The sequence below is a fragment of the Ursus arctos genome, unplaced genomic scaffold, assembly GCF_023065955.2.
Source record: "Ursus arctos isolate Adak ecotype North America unplaced genomic scaffold, UrsArc2.0 scaffold_30, whole genome shotgun sequence".
Taxonomy (NCBI): Eukaryota; Metazoa; Chordata; class Mammalia; order Carnivora; family Ursidae; genus Ursus; species Ursus arctos.
Window position 1 is genome coordinate 26,147,627 of NW_026622986.1, and position 13,806 is coordinate 26,161,432.

At 44.0% G+C, this 13,806-nt stretch overlaps 1 protein-coding gene and 1 long non-coding RNA gene across 9 annotated transcripts in view; one reads left to right on the forward strand and one right to left on the reverse strand.

Annotated features, from left to right (window-relative positions):
• The window catches only part of PROSER2 (proline and serine rich 2), a 42,139-nt gene extending 36,814 nt beyond the window's left edge, over positions 1 to 5,325 (reverse strand). The window contains exon 1 of one of the 2 annotated variants that reach the window (XM_026478635.4): positions 5,211 to 5,325. The gene's annotated coding sequence lies outside the window, so the exon portion shown is untranslated. Of the gene's footprint in view, positions 1 to 5,127 lie in introns of both variants that reach the window. The other variant, XM_026478634.4, reaches the window with a different exon arrangement.
• A 185-nt stretch (positions 5,326 to 5,510) lies between these two features.
• The window catches only part of LOC113241062 (uncharacterized), a 52,389-nt gene continuing 44,093 nt past the window's right edge, over positions 5,511 to 13,806 (forward strand). For 5 of the 7 annotated variants that reach the window (XR_008956484.1, XR_008956481.1, XR_008956485.1 and 2 more), the window contains exons 1-4: positions 5,546 to 5,867; positions 8,785 to 8,919; positions 9,633 to 9,830; positions 11,278 to 11,367. This is a non-coding gene — a long non-coding RNA (uncharacterized LOC113241062). Of the gene's footprint in view, positions 5,868 to 8,784; positions 8,920 to 9,632; positions 9,831 to 11,277; positions 11,368 to 13,806 lie in introns of all 7 variants that reach the window. The other 2 variants (XR_008956482.1, XR_003311413.4) reach the window with 2 other exon arrangements.

The following is a 13,806-nucleotide window of genomic DNA, read 5'->3' on the forward strand; positions in this document are numbered from 1 at the left end:
AACAGAATGAAGGTCTGAGAAAGAACATAATAGACAAACCAAGCCCTGTAAAAATAACTACACTTACATGCAAGATTTTGGCAATATAAAAGCAAATACAAAAGAGAATCAAGGGGGTGCCTGGGTGGCTCAGTCATTAAGCGTCTGCCTTCGGTTCAGGTCATGATCCCAAGGTCCTGGGACAGAGCCTCACATCGGGCTCCCTGCTCAGTGGGAAGCCTGCTTCTCCCTCTCCCAGCCCCCTGCTTGTGTTCCCTCTCTTGCTGGCTGTCTTTCTCTCTGTCAAATAAATAAATAAAATACAAAAAAAAAAAAGAGAGAGAGAGAGAGAGAATCAAGTCCTTGAATCGATATTTCTCCAAAGAAGACCTCTATGTGGCTAACAAGCACATGAAAAGATGTTCAACACTATTAGTCACTAGGGGAACACAAATCAACACCACAGTGAGATACCACTTCATGCCCACAAGGATGGCAATTGAAACACGCACACACAGACAATAACAAGTGTCGGCAGGATGTGGAGAAACTGGAATCCTCATACCTTGCCGGTGAGAATGTAAAATGGTGCAGCTGCTGGGGAAAAAGGTCTGGTGATTCCTTGATAGGTTACACACAGTATTACCATATTACTCAGGAATTCCACTTTTAGGTACAGACCCCAAAACACTTAAAACAAGTGTTTGAACAAAAACATGTACACAAATGTTCACAGCAGCACTACTCACAACAGCCAAAAGGTGGAAACAACCTGAATGTCTATGAACTGATAAATGGATAAGCACGTTGTGGTCTATCTGAGGAAATATTATGCAGCCTTTAAAAAAGGGATGAAGTGGGGTGTCTGGGTGGCTTAGTCAGTAAAGCATCTGCCTTCAGCTCAGGTCATGATCCCGGGGTCCTGGGATCCAGCCCCGCATGGGGCTTCCTGCTCAGCGGGGAGTCTGCTTCTCCCTCTTCCCCTGCCCCGCCCCCCACTTGTGCATGCTCTCTCTCAAATAAATAAATAAATAATAAAAAAGGGAGAAAGTACTGATGCATGCTATCACATGTATGAATCTTGAAAACATTGCTAAGAGAAAGAAGCCACATACTGTATGATTCCATTTACATGAAATATCCAGAACAGGGAAATCCATAGAGAAAGCAAGCAGATTAGTGGTTGCCAGAGGCTGGAGTGGGAGGAAATGGGGAGTGACTCCTTAATGGGAATAGGGTTTCCCTCCAGGGTGATGACAAATTTCTGGAACTAGATAGTGGTGATGGCTGGACAACGTTGTGAATGTACTTTTTTTCAACACTTTAAATATGTACAGTTTATTGAATGTCTATTATACCTCAGTAAAGACATTTAAAAAAATAAAAATGAGGGGCGTCTGGGTGGCTCAGTCGCTTAAGCGTCTGCCTTTGGCTCGAGTCATGATCCCAGGGTCCTGGGATTGAGTCCTGCATCATGCTCCTTGCTCAGCAGGGAGGCTGCTTCTCCCTCTGCCTGCTGCTCCCCCTGCTTGTGCTCTCTCTCCCTCTCTCTACCTCTGACAAATGGATAATAAAATCTTAAAAAAAAAAATGATGGGAAAAGATAACATCAAGCCAATATTCACAATAGCAACAATGAGAGGATCACTTCCGGCTGTACTATATCAGGCAAATTAGATTCCAAGGCAAAATCCTCATCAGTGATGAAAGTAATTATGTAATAATAAAAGCTCAATTCCTATTAGACACTGTGTATCTACCAATATAAACTTACAAATGCACATTGTTAGTCACATATAAAGTATGCACAACGTCTTCAAATATTTTCTAGCTCAAAATACAAGGAGATAGTGGCAAATCCCCTATTACAGTGTTATCTTGCAATATACAGATCTTCCTTGACTTATGATAGGGTTACATCCTGATAAATCCATATTAGGTTGAAAATGCATTTCATACACAACCTACCGAACATCAGAGCTTAGCCTAGACTATTTTAAATGTACTCAGAACACTCACTATAGTTGGGCAAAATCCTCTAACACAAAACCTATTTGATAATAAAGTGTTGATTATCCCATGTAAGGTACTGAATCCTGCACTTGAACAGAGTGGAGATGGGTGCAGAGTGGCGGTCGGGCTGGGTCGTCCGCCCTCGTGATCGCTGGCCGCCTGGGAGCTGCGGCTCACTGCCCAGCGTCCGAGAGAGGACTGACCGCACGTCGTTAGCCAGGGACAAGACCTAACTTCAAAATCCCAAGTATGGTTTCTACTAATGCATACCACTTTTGCACCATTGTAAGGTCTAAAATCGTCAAGTGGGGGACCATCTGTACCGCTCTCAATTATTGACATGTTAAGTAGACACAAAGTTAGTAAGGAATAATTCAATTATTAAGGTTCATTTTAATGGATATCTGCAGACCTCTACAGAGAAAAAATTAAAGGAAACATTCTCAAAGACGTACAATGTGACTGTACTTAATGTCACTGATTTGTACACTTTAAAATGATAAATTTGATGTTCTATATATTTTACTTATTTAAAAAAAAATAAAAAGTTTCAAGTCTTCACAGTGCTAGGATCCTTGGAAATATCCAGTCTGAAGATCTGATTCACAAAGCGCTATCACATCTCTCTCCAACAAGGTGGAATGTTCTGCCCTACACATTCCTTGCCACCAATCCTGACTGCATGGATCATAAACCCAGCACCTACTTTCTTAAAGTAAGTTTCAGTAGGAATGCTGTGAGTCTAGAAGGGGGACACGGGCATCACTGTGGCTCTCCACAGAGGCTACTACCAGTGATTCCACGACACGGACCCTGCTGTGTCAGTGTGGACAGAGGCTTCTCGGCAGTGGCCAGCAGATTCACTCAAAGATTCGAGAGGGACGGACGTGCTGCGGTCTCTCCGAGGCAGGGTGGCAGGACGCATCCTCCTTAGAGCTCGCAGGCAGCCATCAAGCCACCAGCACACCACCAATGGAAACTGAAATGCAGTGCTGCCCTTCGGCCAAGCAGAGAGCTCAAGTTCTGGGATGCTCCTAGGATTCCCTGGCACCTACCCCCAAATGGCCTCCGTGCCCCTGGCGGCGGTCCCACAAACATGTAGATAAGATGCACCTGAACTTTTGTTCCAGGGGCTCCCCTGCTCTCAGCTCTGCTCCACCCAAACCTTTCACCTCTCTCCCTTCAGGCTTCAAGGCTCCACTCTACCTCATGCAGTGAGTTATTTGAGACGATCTTTCGAATCAACACAGGGTGCCAACCATAGACTCCTTAGGTGTCTGAGAACTTTGGAACTGGGGCCAGGCGTATCTTCAGCTGCTGATGAAGGCTTACTTGATCTGATTTTAATCAGTTTGGGCCATATGGCTGTTATCTAGATACGTTTGTGAGCCCAAAGATGAACTCAGTACTCGGCATGGTGTAGGTGGTCAGTCTCCAAATACCGCGCTTGGGGCCTGCACTGAGTAGGCAAAGTGTGTCATGGGGCCTGACACACTCAAATCTTCTTAAAAGCATCTCTCATCTTTCCAGCCTTCTTCATCTTCTCTAAATTATTACTAGTCAATGTTACTCTAATTCTTGGCTTCCTGATTTTTAGTAATGGAGTAAATGTGTTGCTTTTAGATTATCAGCATCCAAAATTTTCAAAAAGAAGCTCATTTGAAATGCTGTTACCAAGGAACCTATCCAGTCACTTAAAAGTGGCTATTATTGGTCTGGGCAAGAAAATACACAAGATTCCATACATACACTGTCAAGTTTGGCAAGAGAGATTTTAGACAACTTCCGTCCTTCCCACCCAATCCCAAGTAAACAGGGCATTTGTTTGTATTTCCACATTGGCCTCATGAACGAAAATACCTCCTCCACCTAGAAAAACAATCTGTAACATTCAGGCATGGAACTTCGAGGGCTAACTTTTTGGTGCATGCTAGAGCCTTACGTATGCAGTGCTTTAAAAAAAAATAATGAAGTGGTAAAGTATCTTTAATAAACATTTCTCCTGTGAGCATCTTTCTCAAGTTTACACTTAGACCTGGCTTGGTGTTTCTGTATCTTTCAGAAATACAGATTAAAAAAAAAAATTCTCCATTAAAATCAGAGCCAGAAAAGGAACTTTCTTCCTACAGTCTCCCTGCAACAGACCTGAAAATTTGTTTTACTCTGTTTGGGAGGGTGGCAGGGAGAGTGGTAGGCACAAAAAACTACTTTCCTTTACCCACTGTAGGTTTTCTGCTCTGTACCAACTATCCTGCCTGGCAAAGAGTTAAGAATTTTCTGAGGTTAGTTCCTGCGGTAAAAAAAAAAAAAGGCTAGATGCTTAAATTTAGAAATCCGTAAAACAATACTGGGAAACTTTCAAAGCCTCGGAGAAATACTGGAGTTTATTGTATTGCCTTTTGTTAAACTGCATCACATCGGCCACATTTTCTTCTTTTTTAATCCCTCCCGGCCACATTCACTGCAGATCCTACGCATTCCCACTTGATTCTGCTACCTGCTGGTGATCGGGGTTGGAGAGCAGGGGTGGGGACGAAAATCTAGTGGTCACTTTGCACTTAAGTTTAACAGGTGGTTTTGACTACCTCCTGTCCATATGAGAGGTTCCCACTCTCCTCTCTGAACAGCTTGAGGGGCAGAGCTCCCGGAGTTCCAGGGCCACCGCGGCGAGTCAGGCGACGAGTCTCGAACAACTCCGGGGAAGGGCCGTGGGGACCGGGGAAGGGTGTTAGGGACAACCCGTAACCGCTCTGCGCCCAAAGTTAGACACGTGCCTCGGACCACCTCGCGCCCCCCCAATAGGACAACCTCGGAGTCGAAAATCGCTTCGTTCTCCCCACCTCCCCGATCTGGGGCGCACGCGAACCCCTGAAATCCCAAAAGAGGCACTTAGGTGAGGCCACCGGCTCGACGACGGTCCCTCGGATTACGCGTCTTTCCTAACTTCCAGGAGGCTGAACGAGCGATGTGGAGGAGAGTAGCGCGCAAGGAGAGATCCACGCAACCCGGGTGCCGACAGGGAAGCGTGGGAAGTGCAGACAGCCCGGCCACAAGAAAAAGGGGTCACCTTTGTCTATCCGAAACCCATCCGAGCCCAAGCCTCCTTCTACAGACTCCAAACGCCACCCCACTCACCGACGTGCCAGGCCAGGCCACCGGCTGCCAGGGCGCCCGCCCGCAGCCCTGACCCAGTCGGGGATCGCAAAGTCCAAATTCACCTGGAAAGAGCCCCCGAGCCGGGGACCGCGGGTGCCCACCCGGACTGCGACCCAGAGCCTCGCGCCGCCTGCTCGCCGATCAGCCCGCGCGCGCGCGCGCCTCGCGGTCAGTCGCAGGCCGCCCCGCTGCGCGCTCCCACCGCGGCCGCGCGCTCCCGCGCCAGCCTGGCCCTCGCACCGCCGACGCGCGCTCCTCGCCTCGCGCTCGCACCCACGGCGGCACCCGCGCCCGGCGCCCGGCGCTCGCACCGCCAGCCCGCGCTCCCACCCCCACCCCCGCCCCGCCCTCCGCCCTCCCCCACACGCCGCGCGCCCTCTTCCGCGCGCTGCACCGTCCTGCCGCGCGCTCCCCGCCGGGGCTCAGCCCCCCAAAACACACGGCGCGCGCCCTGGGCATTTAAAGGGACAGGCCCCACGGCGCTGCTGCCCGGAGGCCGCCTCTCGAGGGGGCTCTCGGTCTCCGCGCGAGGTCTGAATTGGGGACCCGGTCGCGCCCTCACGAACTTACACCGCCGAGAAGCGCAATAGGGGTTTGCGCCTGGAGCTCTGAAGGAGACCGGACTTGTTTGCCCCCGCATCGTCGTCAGCTTTGAGAGGTTATGTTATATTTAGTGATAATAACTCCCAAGGATAGAATTTTTATTACCCTCGGAAAAGGTATGGAACATACCCATTATTTCACGTAACCCTTAGAACAAGCCTCTGATTCTGGGCCCCATTTTACACTGAGGGAAAACTGTGGTTCCCAGAGGCGACGAACCTCCTCCCGGACCTTCTGACCCCATTGCTGGTGCTATTTTCTTCTTTTCTCCATCGCCGGGGAAATACAGACTGAGGGTAAAAGCTGGTTGTGGAAGGCTTTCATCAAGCTGTTGAGCGCTAATGGGACCAGTGTTTCCACCGGGCGGCCCGGCTCCGGAGGGAGGGAGAAAGCAAGAGTTACGGGGCTTTATTTGTAGGGTTTGTTGGGGACTCCGCTGGCAGACATTACAAAACCTATATTCCAAAATGCCATGCGTGGTGTATCCCCATTTTACAGAAAACCGAGGAAGGAAGTGGTTGGCGGCACGGAAGGGCTGAGTCACGGGCGGCGCTCAGGGCTGAGCCCCAATACCTTAGTCCTTAGCTCATTTCTTTGCCCTCCCCAGGAAGACGTACCTGATTAAAGGAGAGAGACCTTTTTCACTAATAACACACTGGCCTCATCTAACTCCCTGCATCTTTAATTAATGTTTACAAAGCACTTTAATCTACCCAACATGCTAGTTAATTAGGCAAGTAGTATTATGCCTCTCTTTCTGAACCAAATCCAGGGGAGTATCAATATTGTCAGTCCTTAATCCTTGATGAATAATGGGCCTAATCTTTCTGCTGTTTGTTTTTTTTTCAAATTGTGTCCCATATTGTGTTAAATACTGATTCATTTAGCATGAATGGGCTTACTAAAAGTTAGAGACTGTTAAACACCCTCCGGTGAGAGGTGAAAGAGGCAACCCTTGTCTTTAAGGATTTCAGATAAAGAAAAAGACATTTTGCCAAGTGCTTCCCAGAATTTTTTTCTTTTTTATTATTGTGCTTTTTGCTTGGTAGGGTTTGCATGATGTATAAACATATGTTTGGCTAAATTTTTAAAGTTTACTTAACATTTCTGATTTACACATTATCTTTTGTGTAAAAATTCAGTATCTTTTCTTACAGGTGAGGAAGAGATAAGAAAGTAGAAGTTGAAGGATGACGTAATTAGGAAGGAGGAAGGAGAAAAGAAAAAGGCAACCCCCCCCAAAAAAAAAAAACCCACGGAATGAAGAGGGAAGAAAGTGAGCAAGAAGGTTTCAACTAGGTGGCTGTGGAGCCATGAGGCCAGCCCCTGGCTAGCACAACCCAGAGCTTTGTGGGAATTACAAACAGGTGGACCTTCCTCTGGGCTGGTGGGGACCTAGCCAGGGCCCCAAAGTGACTACGTGAACACAGGCTGGCTTCCAGTCCCCACTGCACCCCTGTCGAGGGACATTTGTGCCCACGAAATAACACAAAGGGACTAGAACAACAAGAAGGGAAGTAAGAGAACAAGAAATGGCTTAGAGGGGTAATTTAAAAAGTTACTCATGAAAGTACTTACACGACGTCAAGAGAGAAAAAAAGGAACAAAGAAACATCTGGAGAGTCTTTGTATCTACCATTGTTATTCCTTTAAAACCCACGGAATTTACAAAATTTTACTTTATATTCATTTGAGTTTTTAATCAGTCTTCCGAGGCTGCTTTTTGTTAAGAAAATCCTGGCAATACATGACCCCCAAATATGAGACAAACACTATCGTGAACTTTGTGTAAATTAAAAATTTTGAAGTAAACTAAAAAGATTAAGCTATACATACGGGTTTGTTTTATAAAAATAGTAACTGTAGAACATTGGCTTCAGAAACTGCAATATCCATTTTGGCCACTAGAGGAGGCACACAGGAAAGAAGAAGGGTTAGTAATTTTCATGTTTCCTTCACTAAAAAATTATAGCATTGTAGAGCTGAAAGAGAAGTCAAAAGAAAAAATTTTATGCCTCTTCCACTCAGAAGTGTGATTTTGAGCTGCTTGTCTTTTTGAGACTCAGTTTCTCACCTGTACAACACCTACCCTGGAAGGTTAAAACAAAATTATTTTAACGTTTATCTGAATAAACGGCAGATGAGAAGTGTTAAGAAAATTGTGAAAATGGAGAAAAATATGATAAATTGCACAGTTTTTAATTGAAACATAGTACGAGACTATAATAATTAAAAAGTATCATAATAGTATAGTAACAGATATTGAATGATATAGATGATGGAATGGAATCGATAATCCAGAAAAAGTGTTGACGTAGACTTTAAGACATGATGAGAGAGTCATCTAAAATAAATGAAAAAGGGGAGGATTCTCAATAAATAGGCTTGAGAAAACTAGTAATTTGAAAAAATACTCAATTTAAAGCCCTTATCTTTCATTATGTGCTGAAACAAATTTCAGATACATTAAAGAATTTTAAAAATAGGAGAAAATTTAGGCAAATACTTGTGTGACCTCAAGATGAGGGAAGAAAAGAGATGGAAAAATCATAGATGAAATGACCATTAGACTCGATTACATAAAAATTTTAAATCCTGACAAGTAAAAATTTTGTGAACAAAATTTGAAAAGAAAAAAAGACCCTACAGAACAGTGCATAACAAATCTGACAGTTAATTTTATCCTCACTACAAGAACACTCATAAGTGGATAAGAAAACTTTAATGACTCAATGGGAAAATTACCTTAAAAAAAATGGTTAGTACTTAGCACTTACCCTATGTGTGTTATATTTTAAAGTGTTTGAACTTCCTAGTAATTGAAAAAGAAAAAATTTAAAATAATAACTAATATACCTGTTAGGAAACATTTTCTTTAATTCTAACATTCAATACTGACAGGAATGCAATGAAATGGGAAATTTTACATACTATCAGTGAGAACATAAATTGACATAACTTTACTGGAAAGCAACTTTATTTTATTTTATTTATTTAATTTTTAAAAAGATTTTTTTTAAATATTCATTTTAGACAGAGAGATACGGAGAGAGAGCATGAGCAGGGGAAGAGAGAGAAGCAGACTCCCAGCTGAGCTGGGCTTGAGCCCAAGACCTGGAGATCATGACCTGAGCCAAAGGCAGACGCTCAACCATCTGAACCACCCAGGTGCACCTGGAAAACAATTATATAAAAATATTTCCCAGCTTTAAAAATGTTTATACATGTTGATCCTGTAATTCCATATCTAAGGATTCTATAGAAATAGTCAGAAATGAGCACAAAGATTTGTGCATAAAGATATATCTGTCTCCTTTTTATAACGTCAGAAAATTAGAAACAACCAAAACATCCAAAATTAGGGAGAAATAAACTACCATGCAGCTTTTTGAAATGAGGAATTTTTAGTGGCCACCTGAAAATACCTAAATATATGGTTAAGGGGGCACAAAGAACAATACAAAATTGTATGTAAATTATTATTTCATGGAAATACATTTCCACGTACATGGAAAATGCACGTATGTATGGAAAAATTAGAAGGACGTCTGTCAAATTGATGGCAATTAGCGTTTCTGGTTCTGATTATGTGATTCTTTTTTTTTTTTTTTTTGGTATTGTATATGTTCCAAATTTTCTGTTGTGACTCTATATTACTTTTACACATCAACAAAAACTAGTAAATATTATATTTCTACATGAGCCAGTGTGCATTGCATTAAGCCTGGCTTCTATCAAACATTCAATAAATATTTGATAGGCGACAGAAGGAAAAGAAGGACATTGATGCACTTCAAGGATGATTTCCTAGTGAAGTTTCTTGATTTAAAAAAAGAAATAATTTTTTTAAAAAATAAGAAATAATTTTTCTACTTCTGCAGATGAAGAATTTATGACCCGGAGGTTTTTTGGTGACACGTTTTAGAGGAAGACTAGAAAAAATGAAGTGGAAATGGTTTCATACTTCCTGAAAGCAAGGAGACAACGTCCGTATTCCAGGGCAGTATTTTGAAGAAGAAACATGTAGAAGAAACAATTATGGAAGAAAACCGTAAACGAGTTGTTCCTACAATTTAATGGTAAGCATTCTGAAGGAGAACAAGTCTCCAGAAGATGCCTGGTGAGTGGCGGTGCTGCTGAGGCAAGTGTTAGGACCTGCTAGTGAACGAGGTCCACCCAGGCAGAGAGGATGTATGCGCCCCTTCATCCTTCACCCGAAAATTCTCTGTGGTCTTTTCTGTGGCAAGCACTACTACGGGAAGGTCTAGGAGATAAAACAGTGAACCGCATAAATGAAGCCCCTGCCTAAAAGGAACTTACAGTCCAGGAGGGCTTGGAGACACAGACAAGACTCAGGAGATAAAATGGTTAATCACTAACAGTCTGTTAATCCACAGGCGATTCTGTAAATAAAAACAAGAGTGAGCTGAATGACATTTCCCCCCAGAGATAAGCCTGAGGCATAATTGGGGGTTAAAATGTGACTGAGGACAGCTTGTTTTGCAGCTGAAGATTTGTGTCCAGCTAGTTTTCAGTTTATAGGCGGAGGACGCAAAGCCGACAGAGCGTGGAAATGGCTTGTGTCTGAGGAGACTGGGGGTAGGGCAGCGGCTGAAGGAAGGGCTTTTCAAGGAGAGTCTTTGGAGGTTTCCCGTGCAAGGTGTCTGGTAACCCCCACCCTCTTTCCATCAAACCTTCACTAACTCCCCACTTCCTCCTGAGTGCTTTTGGTGTGGGGAGATTTGAATACGGGCCGACACCAGCCTCAGGTGAGTGTCAGGTAAGAGCAGGACTTGGTGAGACTCAGTCGAGTTTATGTCACAGAGCAGGTACCACATGTGGAAGGACAGGTAAGTATGGTGGGTGGAGTGCCGTGTATGTGGAGTTTGTTACCTTTCTGCTACGTTGAACTTTCGTAAGCCCATTTCAGTTAAAATATTTCATTATACCAGATTTTTAAGTCTGAGGGCTGACTTTTTTTTTTTTAAGGTTTTTTATTTTTATTTATTTGACAGAGAGAGAGAGACAGCCAGTGAGAGAGAGAACACAAGCAGGGGGAGTGGGAGAGGAAGAAGCAGGCTCCCAGCAAAGGAGCCCGATATGGGGCTTGACCCCAGGACTCTGGGATCATGCCCTGAGCCGAAGGCAGACGCTTAAGGACTGAGCCACCCAGGTGCCCCTGAGGGCTGACTTTTTTACTACAGTACCATTGTGACCCAAGATAGAACTTCCTCTTTGATCTGACCCTGAACTTGAGGGTGTGAATTCCCTGAATTGTGAGAGAGCTCTTTCTTAGGGTTGCAGTCAGAATGAGGATAAAGGAATCACCCAGCAGGATATGTGACCACTTCTTGGGGCTGCAAAGTCCTGGTCTGGCCACCAGCTTTACAGACCTGGGCATTACCAGGCTCTCAGGCACTGAGTCCCCGTTGCATTTCCAAGTTGCAATGTTGGTGGAGGGGAAGATGGGGGAAAACTTACTCGTCATCCTTTGATAAGCTTAAAATATTTTATTTTAATTTCCAGATTGTTAAATAGGATTTAAAAAAAAATCTTCCTATGGAGAATCACAACAGGAAAAGAAAAGGGAAATCGCACCACACGCTACCATTCACTGTGAGTAATAAAATGTTGTGGGATGTGTTTCCTGTTGTCCTCAAATTGTTACTGAGGGTTAACAGTACTCACCACCTCCTACGTTCCAAATTCAAGACATCACCAGGAGCTATCTCCTCAGGGTTTACTGACAGTCAACAAACACAAACTGGCCCCACCACCAACACCCCCACTTCCAAACTAAGAAGAGGCTTGAGGGTCCTAAGCTTTGTAGGCATGCAGTTAGTGTTCATGGTGGGAGGCTGTTCTCTGCCCTCCGTCGGGGAGGGGCCGGGAGATATATTCCTTTTGTATCCACCCAAGGTAATCTGTCTTCTAATTATCTCCAAGTCAGCTGGTCAGGGACTTCACATCTACAGAAACCCTTTTGCCACATAATGTGACATAATCACAGAGGTGACTTCCCATCATGTTCACAGGTTCCCCTGATACTTAAGGGGAGAGGATTATACAAGGATGGGACACCAGGAAGCTGGAGTCTTGGGGGGCATCTTAGAATTCTGCCTAGCACAAAGGAGAAGGGGTTCCTCTAATTCCCACAGCCACACATGGGGGAGAGTCCTAAGACAATCACTCATAAAGACTGGAGTTCAAGGGGCACCTGGGTGGCTCAGTCGGTTAAGTGTCCAACTCAGCTCAGCTCATGATCTCAGGGTCATGAGATTGAGCCCCCATCAGGCTCAGTACTGAGTGTAAAGCCTGCTTAAGATTCTCTCCCTCTCTCTCCCTCTCATGGAAAAAAGAAAAAAAAGATTAGAGTTCAACAAGATGGGGATATGGACTCTTGCTAAGGTGTAGACCCCACACTGGCCCCAGGCTACAAGGAGCTGAGTGGGGTAAGGTCATAGCAAGCATTTGAGGAGCATGGTATCTCTTTCCCGCTGAGATTTGGACATTGACTTGGAAGACTTGTGCATACCTCTAGGCTGGAGATTTCAAAGGAATGGTCACTGTACCGGGGTTTGAAGGACTGGGAAGCACAGTGAGCCTGGAAGTAAGATGGGGCAGATGGGGAGCTCCCCCCACCCCAGATCTCCAAGTCCCTCAAACTGTATGGAAGGGGACCTTTCAGTTTCTGGGGCTCTACCTGAAGAAATGCAGAAGTGATCTGAGAGGCAGACACAGGGTAAGCTCCCTGCCACGGGGCGAGTAACCCAGGCAATTGAGTTTGAGATGGAAGTTTTTAAATACCTAGGAGTAAATCTTTAAAAAAATTGTGTTTTTTTGTGATAAAATGTACATAACATGAAATTTATCATTTTACTCTATTTTTAAATGTATCACATTAATCATTTTAAATGCACAATTTAGCAGCATTAAGTACATTCACAGTGTTGTACAACCATCACTACTGTGTATCTCCAGGACTTCTTCATCTTCCCAAGCTGAAACTTTGTCGCCATTAAACACTAACTCCCTATTCTGCCCTCTCCCAGCCTCTGGCAACCACCATTCTTTCTGTCTCTATGCATTTGCCTGTTCTAGGTACTTCATCTACATGGAATCATACAGTTGTCTTTTTTTGTCTGGCTTCTTTTGCTTAGCATAATGTTTTCAAGTTCATTCATGTTGAAACATATATTAGAAATTCCTTCCTTCTTAAGGTCGAATAAACTCCATTGTATGGCTAGACCACATTTTGTTTATTTGTTCGTCTGTCTATAGACACTTCAGTTGCTTCCACCTTTTGGCTATTGTGACTAAGGCTGCAGTGAACACGGGTGCACTAGTATGTGTTCAGGCATCTGCTTTGAATGGTTTTGTGTATTCACCCAGAAGTGGAATTGCTGAATCATACGGTGATTCTATGTTTGACTGTTTGAGGAACCGCCATATTGCTTTCCACAGCGTCTGGGCCGTAGTACCTTCCCAGCAGCCATGAGTATGAGAGTTCCAGTTTCTTCACATCTTCACCGGCCCTTGTTGTTTTCTGTTTGCTGTTGTTTGTAATGATTACAACTGAATCTTAAAAACAAAAATGAGACTGGTTTAATAACCAAAACTGTTAAGGAGGTTATTAAACGTGGCCAGTCTGATCCCTGATGTCCTGCTATTCTGTGGGAAATGTGAATTTCACAGAAAACAGCTGGGGGCAGATACTGACAGCAATAAAGCTGATTCATGCTTATGCCCCAACATGTTGAGACGCCTGAATAAATCAGTTATAGGAACAAAAAAATAGGTGAAGAGTAATTTTTTTCGCCTTGGCTTGTTCTTAAAATGCTTACTGACTTTGAAGATGATTCACATAAGAATGTAGCAGACTACACATATGTATGGCCTCCACCATTTCACCTCCCATTCATTTCTTAAACCTTTACCGTCTGGGTTCTAATCCCACGACTATTCTGAAGCCGTGTTCGCTTGCTTCCCACCCTGGCTTTCAATCTCTGACAGTTAGGATCATCCATTAAATCTAAGTATTTTTCCCAAAGTTGA